A 16,033-nucleotide genomic window follows, 5' to 3' on the forward strand; every position below is an offset into this window, starting at 1 on the left:
AGTATGAGAGCTGAAACAAGAAGACAGAACACCACCTTGTCCTACTTCAGTTGGAAATGTGTGTGTTGGGCAACTCACAATTTTTTGCCCCTCTGTGTATGTCCACTAATGACCACAAATGCTGCCCAAGTGTTGATATGGGGGCAAATTTGTAAATGAAAAATAAATGAGGATCAACTAAATTATAAATCATTTGACCTGCTCGGGAGTAAAGGGCTAAGCCTGGATTTGAATTTAGGTGTGACTTCTAAGCTCATTCTCCATCCAGTTCACCCCACTGGCTCCATGAACTAGTCACAGGATAACACTCTGCCCTGTGTATTTGATGAATCAATGAGCGGTGTAGTCACAGTTCATTCTCCAAGCTTGTGATCCCTGCTAAAACCTTGAATAATAAACAAGCTAGAGTGTCTGCTTAATCGTGAAAGCCGCATGGATCAGTTGGAACTCCAAAGAAGGCAGAAATCAACTGTGTTATTTGGTAATGCGTATGATTTGAAAGTTACGTGCAGATGTTATATAGTAAGAATCATGTGAACTGACTCAGGCTTGACAACTTTTCTCCCTGAGCAAAAAAGAAGTTCTCTTCTGTGCGAGAGAAGTCAATGTGCCAGGTTCATCTGCAACAAAGGCCATGTGGTTCCTGAAGGGGCTGCTCCAGTTCCTGAGATTTATTTTATTATTCCATGTACGTATGTATTTATTTGTTTTGCGGTAAAATACACATAACATAAAATTGACCATTTTAACCATTTTTCAGTGTACAGTTCAGTGGTGTTAAATCCATTTACCTAGCTGTGCTGCCATCACCACCACCCATCTCCAGAACTTTTTTCATCTTCCCACACTGAAACTTTGCCCTCATTAATCATTAACTTTCCATATTCTCCACCTCCTGGCCCCTGGCAACCACCATTCCTCTTTCTGTCTCTATGAATTTGACAACTTGAGAGTGATTTTTATTAAATGTTGGGACCAAATGTTCATCCGTGGTAACACTTCTCTGAAATTATGGTAAAAATCAGTGGGGAAAAAAAAATGAGTCAGACAATATTAACTATACTTAGATTTAAGTCCTTTATAAGCAATTTTCCTTTTGTCTTTAATAAGACAATTAAAGATCACAGGAGAGATGCTGGTTCCAGCCATTAGAATCTACAAGAAATGAAAGGATCTGAGAAGTCAGTTGTTCGTAGTGCCTCCATTGAAAAGACCCATGAGATATGTTGCCCCTGACAACTGAGCGAGTTATTTCTACTGAATTTTCAGTCTTGGGCCATTAAGCGTATATTTAACAGGTCATAAAATTCCTGTTACATAGTACCTCTTCCCGGCTCATGACGGACGGAGCCTTCCAATTGCTCTAGGAATGGCACGAGAAGCAACCAAATGTGGTAGACAACAATTTTGAGAGAAGAACTCAGTATCAACTAGGCTCAGACCTAAATAGGCAGTTCTGGGCAGGCATTCTTCAGCATCCTGACATTCCCAAAATCTAGTCTAAAACACTCATCTGCATGCTATCATAGTCTTCAACAGTAGATTCTGTTACACAGTTAGTCAGTGCCCAGCTGTAGTCATGCCCTTTGGTCTTGTTTTTTTGTTATAATTATCTCCTTTCCTTTTGTTGCCTACAGCATTCTTTACCATTGTTTTAGTTATTTTTCTAAAAACTCCTTTAAATGCTTTTTGGATATATACAGGAAATGGATAAAAAAAGAAAAAAAATCTTAAACTTCATTCATACATTTTTACCTATGAAAATGAGGAGTTTCAGAATCAGTTCTTACCTTTGTTAAATGAAGGGAGCAGAGGTGTGAAAAATAATAAACACAAAATGATCCTACAATTATTAGTATTGATATAATTTTGTTTTAAAGAGAAGCTATCTAAAATTATATTTTACTTAAGGCTTGAGTCAATATGAACTCAAAGTCAGGTGAAGTGGCTCAGAACCAGATTGAGATGCAGACTTAAAACAGAAGAAAAATTTTTTCATGAGTAATTTAAGAAGTGGTACTAAAAATTGTGTCACATAAGATCATCACCATATTTAGAAGGAAGATAGAAACACTGAATAACTGGAGATTTGTTAAAAATGAACGAACCGGGGAAGCAAGGCATTAAGTATAGCACGTGCAAAACCCTTGAGGCTGGAGGAAGATTGGATTGAAGAGTGGTGCTATGGTCTAAATGGATCCCCCCAATTCATGTGTTCGCAATTTAATCCCCAATGCAACAGTGTTGGGAGGTGGGGCTTTCTGGGAAGTGTTTAGGTCATGAAAGCTCTGCCCTCATGAATAGATTAATGCCACTACAGAAAGGTCTTGCAGGAATGGGTTCACCCTCTTCTGCTCTTCTTCCGTATGGTAACACAGTGTTTGTTCTTTCTCTTGCCCTTCCACCACATGAGGATCCAGCAAAAAAGCCCTCACCAGATGCCAGCACCTTGATTTTGGACCTCCTAATCTTCAGAACTATGAGAAAATAAATCCCTGTTCTTTATAAATTACTAAGTCTCGGGTATTCTGTTACAGCAGCAAAAAACGAACTAAGACAAGTGGCAAAGGAGTCAGTGTAGCTGGATGTTAAGAAATGGTGGACAATTGCTCCAAGAATAGAAATATATTCTATAGCTTTCCATCAAGCAAAGGAAAAATGAAAGAAACTGTAAATACTTCACTAAAAAATAGAAGTCAAGAAAATACAAAAAAGCAGAGGAAAAAACACGGTAAACAAAATAAAGTGGCAGGGATGATTATATAAGTTATCATAATAAATTTAAATGTATTAAAAGATAAAAGATTATCAGTTTGGAAAAAAAAAAGACAAATGCAATATCCATCAAGTGTTGCTTACGGAGTCCTCCTTAAGAAAAGGCTGAACACAGGAATGGAAAAGTATAATCTTGCAATTACTCATCAAAAGAAAGCTAGTATGCAATGTTAATATTGTACAAACCAGAATTTAAGCAAATATAATTAAGAGGGATAAAGAGGGATGTTGTAATTGATTAATAGATCCTTTGTTATTTCAAATTATTAGTGATATAGTTTACTGAGTACTTTTATAATAGGTACCAATTCACTACTCAAGCTCCTGGAAAATATTATTAATGTAGCTGTTTATAAACTTTTAAATATCATAAAAATTATTTTCATGTTAAAATAAATTAAATGCAAAAGACACATTAAAAAAGATGTTATAAAATAAAAGGAACAATCTATCAAAAATATAGTGTAACCATAAATTTATAGGCACCTAAAAATATAGCCTCAAATATATAAAGCAAAAACAGAGATAAAAGGAGAAACAAATCTATAATCACAATGAAAGATTTTAGATGTCTCTATTAGACACTGATGGATGAAACAGACAAAAGTATGAAATTCATAGCATATTCATATCAATAGTAATTATTGTTCATGAACTCTATCACCTTTCTTCTAACAACTTGGAAACACTGCCTTTTTTCCTCTTACTTTATAATGGAAAGAAAATATGTCACATTCTTAGATTCCAAATGGGAAACAAAAGCTAGAAGATGCTAAGAAACTTGGTCAAGGCCACTTGGCCACTGTCAAAAACCAAACTTTTCTGATTCATAACTCTTCCTGCACTTCCATGTTCCCTTTTCTGTGTATCTGACCAGTATACATTCTTCCCTGATGTCATGAGGGAGAAGAGTGGTGAACAAATTAACTGCTTCCTAATTTCTAGCTCTAGGTGGCAATGGGCAAGTCACATACTTTCTTTGAGACTGTTTTCTTAAATATCAAATGCAAGGTTTCAGCTTAATAATTTCTTTACTGTCTTATTTTACTTGTACTAGAATTCTATAGTTCTTGTCCCCACCATCTCAGACGTAGATCTCAGTTTTTGTTTTCCCAGATAGGCCTTACCAAGAAAAATGTTTTCACATCAATTGGCCTTTCTAGTTAGTAATAATATCTGATGTTTCTTGAAATGCCAGACACTAATGTGGTGCTCTACAAAGAGGAATAACTTGCTCTAATCATAAATCCAGAGAGAGGCAGAGCAGAATTGTGTTCCAGGTATATCTGGTATCACAGCCATGGTTTTCAACTGCTATGCTTGGGAAAGATCACCCACTGAACATATTTTAGCAGAGCTGTTTCTCATGTCATATTCACCATGCAAATGAATTCTCGACCGTCCACACAGCAATGGGGCCCAGGAAAAGATGTTTGTTTCAAAACCATGTTCAAATGCAACCTCAAAGTTATCCCATCATTTCACCCTCTCCTTCAATAAACATGAATAGAGTTGCCAAGTGGTTGGCAAAATTAGTTGGTGGGCATTGTAGCTCCCTTCCCTACCTGCTTCTCTGTCCAAGTCTATGATGCTTACAATGATTTGCAGAATGATGGAAGAGGAAGGAGAGAACAAAAAAATCCTGAAATGTTCACAGTCTTGACCATTGATCCTGGGGAAATCATAACCCCCACACCAAACACCTGATGGAGAAACCACTTTTTCATCCTAACACCCTTTGGCAAGAGCCAGAAAGGAGGTTTCCCAGAACTCCAGGAATGTAGGGAAGTTAGTGTTTACAGACCCTCATTTACAGGCCCTCCTAGGTTGCTGCTAGACTTTTTGGTACCTTAACATAAATTAAAAAAAGAGAGCCTCCCAACTATGAATTAGAAAAAGTAAGTCCCCAATGGAAGAAGGTAGAATCCTGCACCACAGCCAGGTAAGCTGCAAGGTGATTTATGTAAATAAAATGTACTCCTTCTTCTGGGAGTCATCAGAGCCCAGGTGAACATCAGCCTCCAATCACCCCTTGGCCGGGCACCTTTCTGCAATGTACAGACTGGACAACTGCATTTGGCAGTCCTGATCCTCTTTCAAGCTAGCAGTCTATGACTTATCCTTTAGGATTAGGAAGTGCAGGTTCAGAAACTGCTTGAATAATTAGCTTCCTTTAGCAAGATCTGATCACTGAGCTTTAATCAGTCTAACTGTTGTAACAATAACAACTACCACCACTATTTACTAAGTGCCAACTACACGTTAGGCATTGTCCTTGGGAATTTACTGACATGATGATATGAACCAGTCTATGGAACTGTTTTTCAGTACCATCCATCTGGATGTTGATGAGTTTCTGCCCCATATGTCCCTTTTATTGTGCATAATTAATACTGAGCAGTTCTTCCTGACAGTAATTGGCCAAAAGGCTCAGTTACTTCCTGAGGCAACTTAAAGAACCTTAGGAAGACTCTACCTGATATGAAAGGATGCTTGCCTTCCTGTTTGCTAAAGAGCAACTTCATCCATTCATTCATTCATTTCAACATATGTATATATCCATGAAAGCAAGAGCATAATCAGGATGGCAAACCCGTCACCTGTCCCTCTCACCTCCAAAGTTTTCTTGGTGTTGTTGTCATTCCTTTCTCCTACTCTTCCCTACCTTCCTCATCCCCAGGTAACCACTGATCTGCTTTCTGTCACTGTAGATTAGTTTGCATTTTCTAGAGTTTTATATAAATGGAATCATGTAGTATGTGGTTTTTGAAATCTGGCTTCTTTTATTCAGAATAATGATTTTGAGATTCATTCATGTTGTTGTACACGTCAATAGTTCATTTCTTTTTATTGTAGAGTAGTAGTCCACTATATGAATATAACACAATTTGGTTATCCATTTACCTGTTGGTGGATATGTATGTTGTTTCCAATTTTTGACTAGAAAATTGAAAAAGAACACTGAGAGCAGCCATTTTTAAAGCCCCAATGCTTAACACATTGTCTCATTTAATCCTTACAATCATGCTGCAGTTAGGTAATGACATCCTTATTTTTCAGATGATGAAATGAAAGCTCATGGACGTGAATTAATTTGGCCAATGTTAGATAGCAGCACAGCTAGGATTTGAACAAAGACACTATGAGCCCAGAAGGACAGGTACTTAAAAGATAGAAGCCATGGGAGGTTAGCACAAGCCTGAAGTCTGCATGTGTCATCTACAAAGAGGAACTTTCTACATGTTCTTGTGAATTACCCCATGCCACACAAAGCAAAATATAAAGACCTGCATTGAAAAGCTCCATTTACACCAGACCTGGAAAACTGCCCATACTGAAATCACAGCTATACCAAAGGCTTGCTCTTATGGGCACTTAATAAACAATTGCTGAAAGAACAAATGGCTGAATGCACAAATGAATGAATGAATAAATGGATGGACAGACAGGTGAATAGATGGAGGAAGTAAGTTAGTTATTTTTTGATTTGATGGTGGATTCATCCAACCATCCCATGAAATTGCTCAAAATATCTCGTGAGTCATAAGGTAGAGGAGATCATTTTGAGAGGACATCAACTCTCACACCAGTTTAGAGTGCAAACTGCTCAGTCAGCAGAAAGGGTGTGCAGCTGTGAACTCATGCAGGAAGTCCAAGTCAGAGGCTCACTCCCCACCTTTAGGATCCCAGAACACATGTAGTGTAAAGGTTGGATCCATCTGTCTTGAAAGCTAGGAACTCCAATTGCAGGTCTCCCTTCTCATGTTTGCAAATGAGCCTTGGCTTCTCCATGCCTCACATTGTTGCATGTGAGCCTTGACAAGTCCCTGCTGGTGGAATCTGGCCACATTGCTGCTGACTTCATCTGGCAGAGGCCCTAAAGCCTGGGAACCCAGGTTCTAGTCTCATCTCTGACAGCTCTGTTGAAAACAAGTTTATTAACAGGCAGTTTTATTGAATGCTGCACACACAGGCATATTTCCCATTGCCATCCGATGACATCAGTGCATTTCTGGAGCCAAGATAAACACAGCATTGTTCATGTGACTGGTTTCCTGAGAACTGTGGGGCCTCCTCCTGTCCCCTTCTTGCCTCCCTTCCCCCACTCATCTCTTGCACTGCATTGAAAACACTGGGGTGAGTGACATGAAGGCTAACTAGGAGATGCAGCTTAGGGACAATTTAATCCAATTCGGTTGGAGAGGCATGCATCTCACTGCAACCATTAAATTCCATTTTGAGCTCAGCATGTGCTGCTGGAGTAATGAAATGAAGACAACCCTCTGCAAATGGCTGGTGAGTCTAATGATAGTTTTTATGGAGTTTTTAGAGGGGCTGTTAGATTGTGCATTCCCTCTCTGTGAACTCAAACCACCAGCAGACCTTGAGAGATGAACCACTTTGTCATTCTTCTCTCCCTTCCCCCAACATCTGCCATCCTCTGTCCCTCTTGGCAGAGTTAGTTTCTCACACAAAAAGAGCAAACTGTCAATAGCTTGAAAGCGAATGGTAAAGCTGGATGCCTGGCACTGTGACCCCAGCCCAGTGGTGGTGAGTTAAGCTGTATAATTCATGGTCCCACAGCCTTGTATTCAGGTGATATATAGGACATGTCAATCAGGGGCAAGAAGCTAGGGATGGAATGCAGTAGCTTCTGGGGCTCATCCTCTGTTACTACACACATGAAAATCTGTTTCAGTGTCTTGAAGACCCAAATAATGATGATGGTGATGACCACAGCTACCATTTGATGAGGACCTATTACATGTCAGCATTCATCCAGGGTCTTTGTAGAGATAAATTCATTTATTTGTCACAGCTACTTTAGTCTTGGGCATAAGCCTCCCCACTTTACAGACAAGAAAACAAGCTCAGGGTGCCCAAGTTTACATAGATAATAAGTGGTGGAACCAAGATATGGTCGCATATATTCCCAACAATGTAGTCTTTCTGTCTCCCAAAAGTAGTGGTTCTCAAACTTTGGCACGGATCAGGAACACCTGAAGGCTTTGTTGGAACAGATTGCTGGGACCCACCTCCAGAGTTCTGGTTTAATACGTCTCAGGCAAGTCCTGAGAATCTGTATTTTTTAACAAGTTCCCTGATGATACTAATGCTGTTGATAGAGGGACCACATTTTGAAAACCACTGGACTACGCTGACTACACCTGGGTAACCTAACCAACATTCTATGTAACAACTCGGCTCAAATGTCACCTCTTCAGAGAGGCTTTCCTTGCCACCCAATCTATAGTAGATTCCCTAAATCAGGGGCCAGCCAACGATAGCCTGTGGGTCAAATCAGGCCCCCTGCCTGGTTTTGTAAATGAAGTTTTATTGTCACATGGCCATGCCCATTTGTTTACCTATTGTCTGTGACTGATTTTGTGCTACAACATCAGAGCTGGCTATTTGCCACAGAGAGTGTATGATCCAAAAAACCTATAAAAGTTACTATCTATCCTTTACAGAAAGTTTGTTAACCTCTTGCTCTAAATCATGTCACCCTTTTTTACTGCTTTGCCAACACACATCACTCTCTGCAAGTATTTTGCGCCTTCAGTTGTTAATGTGTCTGCATCTTCCACTAGACTGTCAGCTCTGTAAGGGCAGGTATTCTTTTTTGCTTATTCATGGCTTTCCCCCAGTGTCTAGGAAAGTGACTGGCATATAGTTGGTGCTTGATAAATATTTGCAGAATGAAGGAATATCACTATTGAGTGCTCAGGTACGTGACACTGAGCCAGGAACATGAGAGCCCCTGGAGGAAGTACAGTAAAGCCAGGATGAGAGTGAGAAGAGACAAAGATAAACAGAGATTGTTAAAGAGGAAACAAGTCTTTGAATGTAAGGCCGTGCTGCTTCCTGCAGCGATGGGGAAACTGGAGGTGGGGAAAAGATGAGTTCCTTAGTCACCACAGTCAAGCTGAGATTAGGAGACATTTCCTGCTCCTAAGAATGAAAGAGCCTTGTGTGACACATGCTCACCCCTCTTCCAACACACGCCAAGTCTGCCTCCTTGGATCTGATATCCTGGGTGGAGCACCACGGAAGAGGCAGCGGGGAGGAGGAAGAGTCAGATGGATGGCCAGTGTGAGTCCTGGCTCTGCCCCTCACTAGGGGTGGCACCTTGGTCAAGTTTCTCATCCTCTCTGAGCCTCAATGTATCCATTGGGAAAATCGGGGACTTTGTATCAAGAATTAAATGCAATTATTTATTCACATCACTTCTGCTAATTGAATGGCTATTACATGCCTAGCATTACTTCAGGCATGATGCACACAGCAGTGAACAAGGCAATGTAGGCCTTCCTTTAACAGGCTCACGTTTTAGAAGGCAGCACAGACAGTAGAAGGGGCAGCCATAAATACATGTATGTACCTGCTATGAATTCAGCACATGGAAGGTGTTCCTGGTACCTCTCTAGTCACCTGAATGGGGCTCTCTGTTGCCCTGTCTACACCCGCAGGCAGAAACATCAAGGAGCTGGGTGATTGGGCTCCTTCTGTTTTCCATGGCAATGGGGCTTTCCAGCCTTCACATCCATGGATGCCAAGCCAAGAGCTGGACAGTGCACAGGCTCCATTCATTTCTCCCCAAGCAGTCCTTCCACACTCTCCCCGAATTCTCTGTGCACAAAGTTGGTACTGACTTCATTTCACTTCTGAGCTTCACTCAAATGAATACTTTAACTTCTGTAACAAACCAGATCTTTGCACAGCAGGCTTGTTCATGTCATGCAGTAGCAGCTTAATACCATCTCCCCAGAGACGCTATCCCTGACCAATCAGTCTATGGTAGCCAATCACCCCAGCACCCCAATCCACATCCATGATCTCAGAAGCTGTTTTATTTTTTTCATCAGATAGGTTAAACGAGAAAAAACTTGTAGATCGCCTAGGAAAATGTCTGACACATGTGTAAGAGTTCACTACACAGTGCATCAGAAACCTTTATTATTCTGTTTGTTTTATCTCCAGTGCCCAGAATAGTGTCTGACACATAGTAGGTACATAAAAAATATTTGTGGAATAAATGAACACATGAATGAAAAAGCCCAATCGAGCCATTCCTTTTTAACAAAAATTTCCAGCATATTCTCTGACTCATTCCCTACATTCCCACTAGGGGAGAAAAATCCAGTGTAACGCTGCCAAGAAGCCCACAGCCTAGCTATCAGAGACAGTGCTAAAGAGGCTGCGTGTGGCAAAGTAGGAGGCCAAATCAAGGGGCCTCCTGCTGACCTGCTGATCCCCCAAGAGAGATCTGCAGAATATTCTTCTTTGTGGGAAGACTTTCTGCATGTTGAGCAGCCTACAGGTAATCCCCCGGGGACCCACTCCTCCCAGGACTGGGAACTGTGATCCTGCAGGAGATCTCAGGCACCAAGGAAGGTGAGTGGCAGAGCTCAGTTCTTCAGCAGACAGCCCTGCAGCCTGCGTGGGGCAGTGAACAGAATTCAGTATCAGTCAGCTCCATCTCGGCGCCTGTCTAAGTTGCTCAGGCTCAGTGGGGCCAGAAAACATCGTTGGAACAAAGTTGCACCATTATAACAATCCAGCAGCATATAAACTGGGGAACAGAAAGGCTCCTGTACTGGCAGGATGCAAAATTATTTTATTAAACACCTTTGAGAAGGCTGAGAAGGGATCTAGGATTCCTGTAAACCCTACGCTTAACAACACACCCCCCAATCCCCACCTCACCTGCCTCTTTCCCAGACAGCCAAACGTTCCTTCTGCCCCTCTTTGTGTGGGCTCAGGAAAACAGTAATCAGTTAGTCACTCACCACTGTTTCAAAGAAGGGTGGCAAGAAAACAACTGTTTTATTGAGCAACTTCTATGTGCAGACATGGCACCAGGAGATTTATAAGCACTCCCTCACCTGGGGCCAGATCAGCCCTGTGACCTACAGGTGTAAGAGTATTGTCTCCAGGGTCAGGTTGTCTCAGATTAAATCTATCTCTGCTACTCATTAGCTGTGTATTCTTGGGCATGTTAATTAACTTCTCTGAGCCTTGCTTTATTCACCTGTACAATGGAGGTGGGAATAGTAATTACCAAATAAGGTGGTTATGAGAATTAAGTGCATTATATGTGATAATGCATGCAAAGTGTTAAAAATGGTGGTGGGCCCATAGCAAGTGTTCAATAAAAGTTTAATAACTTTCTCCATTATCATCTTCATCAAGAGGAAACTGAGGTTCCTGACAATTAAATGACTTTCCTGAGGTTAGACAGTGATTGAGTAGTGGCCAGACCTGCCTAACTACAGAAGTGAGGCTCTTCCCTCTGGGCCATGCTGTTTCCTCCTCATGCTGTGGCTCCCAAAAGGCTCCCCAGATTTGGATTGGAACACAAATGGTGCCCTGGTTTGGAAACACAGTGGGCTTCTGCCAGACCCCTGGCTCCTCCCATCCTGCTCCAGACCCCAAGTCTTGGATCCTGCGGTGATGCCTCAGGTTTGCAATGGAGCACAGCCCATCACAAGATGCTACCTTCTCACACCACTTTGCAACCTGAGACAACTCTGAAGCAGTTGGGAGGGTTGGGGAAATCTGTTGAGAATACACACCTTTAGGAGAAGGAGAGGGAACAGGAATAATTGATATGGAATAATCCTTTACGTAGAAAAAAATGTAACAACAGACTTTTATCTTTTCGATGTGATGCAACCCCGAACATGTCTGTTCTGCAGAGGATCCCTGTCGTCTGCTTGCCTCTTAACAAATATTTGTGGGGTGCCTGCCATGTGTTAGGCACTGTGCTAGGTGCTGGGCAAATTCCTATAGAACTAAGCAGGCAAGATCCTGACTTCCTGGATCTGAGAGCAAAGTGGGGGAACAAAATATTAGACAAATAACTATACCGATAAGTATCTAATTACAGGTTTTATAAGTGTTAATAAGGAAAATTGCACACTTTGCTATAAAACATGCAACTGGGAACCCAATCTCATATTGGGGGCTGGTCAAAAAAGCTCTTTAAGGAGATACATTTTATCCAACAACTGATGGATGAGTAATAGTCACTAAATTAAAAGCCAAATAAATAGTAGTACACATTCCCAACAGAGATATTTCAGAGTTTCAGAAGGCTCAAAACCAACTCATTTACCCCTGTCTCTGGTAGTACTGAATGTTCTATTTTACCACATATGGGAGAATGTTTTGAAAGCCAAAAATTGGGCAGTTACTCTTAGAATCTACCCTTCATGCTTCCTGTGATAGTTTGTAGTGGAAGTTGAGTGTTCTGGACAAATAACCTAATTGCCACTTTTTACGTGTAAAAACACAGTTTAGGGCAAGGCAAAATTACTAACCTTTAGAAACTAAGGATTTGGGGATATTTGTATTTGAGAACCCTCCATGGACACTTGGAGTATCTAAAACATCGATGAAAAGGACATTCGCTCGGGAAAAGCAATCTGATGGCCTCTCCAGGTTTTCAAGTAGCAGCGAGGGGAAGAACTAATAGAAAAACCATATCCACATGTACCCACTGAAAGCTATCCACCCAAAAGATGTACCAGTGACAACCTTACTGGAAGGCAGTTTGGCAAAAGCCTTAGAGAGGTTTACATGTGACCACTCCACCTCTAGGAAATGTGCTTAAGGAGAGGAGCAGGCAGGAGCACAGGACGCATAAGGTTAGCTGCTGCTGTCTTAGGTAAGACAGAGAAAACTGCCAACAATGCAAATGGCCAAAAATAAACCTTCGGCTCCATGCTGCTCAAGGGTGGTACTCCTGGCGTTTGGGGTGGGTCAGTTCTCCCTTGTACAGGATCATCTGGTACTTTTTAGGATGTTTCTTATCTCAAAGCATCACCCATATGCTAGTGGAGCCCCCCAGTCATTTAGACAAGAACTGCCTCCTCCCAAACATGCATTGCCAAATGCCCCCTAGTGGTGGGAGGTAGGTACCACTCTGGGTTAGAAACTATCAATGGAAAACTATCCAACCATCACGAAAGATAATTTGGATCAAAAGATACTGATACAGAAAAATATTCGCAATATATAAGAGGGAGAAAACAAATAAGGAAAAGTGGAGACCATCTTTACATTTTTGTCCACAACAAAACAGAAATGTACTCCTATTTACATAGATATTAGAATATACACTCAAAAAGGCTGGAAAACAGTTTTCCTTGGTTGGTAGAATTATGAGTTGGTAGAATTATTTGCTTTCCTAGACGTCTCATATTTTCTTGTTCTTTTTTTTTAATGAGCAAGTCTTTCCTTTAGAAAAGGGGAAAAAGCTATTTCTGTTTTGGAGAACAGGTGATCCACCCACAGCCTGTTCCTCATGCCACTCCAATTCTTGTTTTGACTTAGTGAAGATGTCAGATTGCCTCAGAGAGCACTAGCCTCTGCTCAAGCAGTGTGAGCATCTTTTCACTCTGCCGAACACCCAATCATCTTACAAGGTGGCTGAACTTATGCCAGAGCTAGAACATGGCAGGTGCTCAATAAATGTTTGCTAAATTGAGTCATCCCTTTTAATCTTGATTGAGCCAGAATTTTGTTGAGATATCCTCCAGCTTGTAACATCACTTTCACCCAGTAGTTCTCTCATTACCCAGGAATAGTGGGCAATGCCTGGAGACATGTTTGTCACAGCTGGGAGGCATGATTGGTGTCTAGTGGGTAGAGGCCAGGTAGGCTGCTAAACATCCTACAATGTCCCACAGCAAAGAATTATAGAGCCCAAGATGTCAATAGTGCTGAGGTTGAGAAATCCTGCTGGGCATCTGACTTTCTTATAGCTTGTTAATTATTTTTCAAATTCTTCCAGAGTACTTTCTCCTGTAAATTTATCACTGTAGCATCTCTAGGAGATAGGGCATAAACTATTATCTACTTGAATTTGAAGTGAAATTGGGGTAGACCCACTTCTCTATTCTGCTACCACAGGGCTCTCTGGATGATACCGAACACCTTATTTGGAGTAAGCTGAGGCAAAAGATCTGAACAACTTCTCTGATTATCAGTTTTGAGTCCAGTAATTAGAAATCACAAGATAAATGCCTTTCCTTTCTGGCATCATTCGTTATATTGATCATTTTCCTACTATTTGATGAAGGCTGGGTTTTGTAGCTAGTGGATTATTATGAAATTAAATGCCCACATTCAAGAATACTTCCCTAAATGGGAAGTGACTTTCGTTTGCATTATATTTAATTGAAGGCATTTCTCAGAAGAAATAGAATAATAAAGAGTATCACCTGAAGGTATATTACCAACCCCACAATCAGGGAGTGAAATGAAAGGTTTCTAATAAAAATGAAAGCACATTACTCTCAACCCTAACTAGTCTTTAATATTCTGCTTCTAGCACAAAGCATTTTAATGTTCACTATATTTTCTCATGATAGAAAAATGGTTTTTCTCAAATCATAGCCAACTAACATGATATTAAACATCAAAATTTTTATTAGTAAAAGTCACTTAGTGACTAAAATTTTTCTAATCTTAGAGCATACTGTACAGCTTTTTAAAAATCTTTAAACCCATAAGCAGTTCTATAAGTAATAGACTTTAAAAGATCTCATAATTTAAATATTTGAAGCCCATTTCTTTCACACAACATGACCCCTTTAAACACCTTTAATATAGATTCCTATTTTATTGGGAAAACATAGAACCCTTCAAATAGCTTGAAAAGATATTTTCTCTCTGGAGAGCAATTTCCCTTTCTAATCATCTGTGGCATATAGGTTTGAGTAAGTGTAGGGAACAGAGAAAACCATCGAAAGAACAATAGAATTATGAGATGGGAATACCCTTTCATTTGACATAATTCAAACCACTTGTTTAATAGCATTAATCATTTTCTTTCAAAACAAATCAAAGAAATTTCAGTTTTATGCTTCCCAAAGACATTCATTTTAGATGAGTCAAGCGGCCTCCAAAAATACCATAAGCACTTACGTTTGGAATTGGTACATTCAATCAAGACCCTAGCTTCTGCAATTCTCTGTTCCCTCAGGTCAATCAGTAGGAGTTGCACGTTTTCTTTAAATCTGAACATCAGAGACAGATGTGGAATGGTCTTAGAGAAGAATCTGCTTAATCAGGGAACTGTAAACAGCTTAACTTTGGAAAATTCAGGGCCCAATTTAGCGGGAAGCAGTGTCCTTCAGGTGAACAAAAGAAAGATGGTTGCTTAGAAGTTGTTGGAAATGACGTTAGCGAGAAAATGAACCAAGCTCACAGATGTTTCCAGGTTTGAAATCTCACTGCTCTAGCACTGGCGGTAGAAGGGCAATGTCAAACAAAGATACTTGGTCAACCACCGCCTCATCTGAGTTTCCAGACAAACTCAATCAAATACTCTCATTCTTCTGAAACCAATTCCTTAATAATACAATCTTTCCTGAAACAGAAGACAAATACAACCTCAACCCATGAACTGGGAGAAAGCACTCATTTCTTCCTGCTACTATCCCAACATAGAGCTACCTTCAATTCTCATGGAGATCATTTTCTGTGAATGTTTGCATTCTGATAGTTTCTCTTCTGTAGTGAGAATTAGACTAATAACACAAAACCAAAGAGCCTATAGAGTTCAGAAAGGTAACACAGAAAGATGAAATGGACTTAGTGAAATCAAATTTTGTCTAAAAGGAACAGCCAGCATTCAACTCCAGCAGCTTATATCCGTACAAGAATGAGATTCCAGATCTTCAAATTTTCAAGATATAAATATGAACTTTTACATGAAAAATTCCTACATTTTAAGTATTAGTAACTAATTAAATTTTTAAACAATGTCTTGCTGGCTAAACAAATCCTACCTGTGTGCCTGATTTCACCTGCTAATTTGCAACCTCAATATTGGACGAAGAAAATGAGAAATGGCCAATCAAAGAGATGATATCACAGTTAGCACCCTTAAGAATTCACCCTTATTAGTGAATTCCTGGGTCTTCTTTAATTAAAAAAAATCTTTTTCTAAAAGCATTATCACACATAAAGTTCCTGACTTAAAATTTCAGGGCTGTTTAAGTTTCAAAACATTCTGTCACACATAAGACAAAATCTCCAGAGAAAAAAATTTTGTGTGTCAGAGGGAGGCAACAGTGGTCAAACACTTAAGATCTGTCTCTCAAAGTTCACAGAGACAATCATGAAAATATCCAGCTTGTAGAGGTGCTTCTAAACCAACATGGAGCTGGTGGAAAAGAAAATTGCAAGTACCAAGAAGTGCAAAGTGGAGACTATATGTCACTGAGAAAAATGCAGCAAAACAGAA

The 16,033-nt window shown here is 40.2% G+C and overlaps 1 protein-coding gene across 2 annotated transcripts in view; it reads right to left on the reverse strand.

Annotated features, from left to right (window-relative positions):
- The window catches only part of PRICKLE2 (prickle planar cell polarity protein 2), a 307,781-nt gene that overhangs the window by 65,843 nt on the left and 225,905 nt on the right, over window positions 1-16,033 (reverse strand). The gene's annotated exons all lie outside the window — the stretch shown is intronic.

The sequence above is a fragment of the Cynocephalus volans genome, chromosome 11, assembly GCF_027409185.1.
Source record: "Cynocephalus volans isolate mCynVol1 chromosome 11, mCynVol1.pri, whole genome shotgun sequence".
Taxonomy (NCBI): domain Eukaryota; kingdom Metazoa; phylum Chordata; class Mammalia; order Dermoptera; family Cynocephalidae; genus Cynocephalus; species Cynocephalus volans.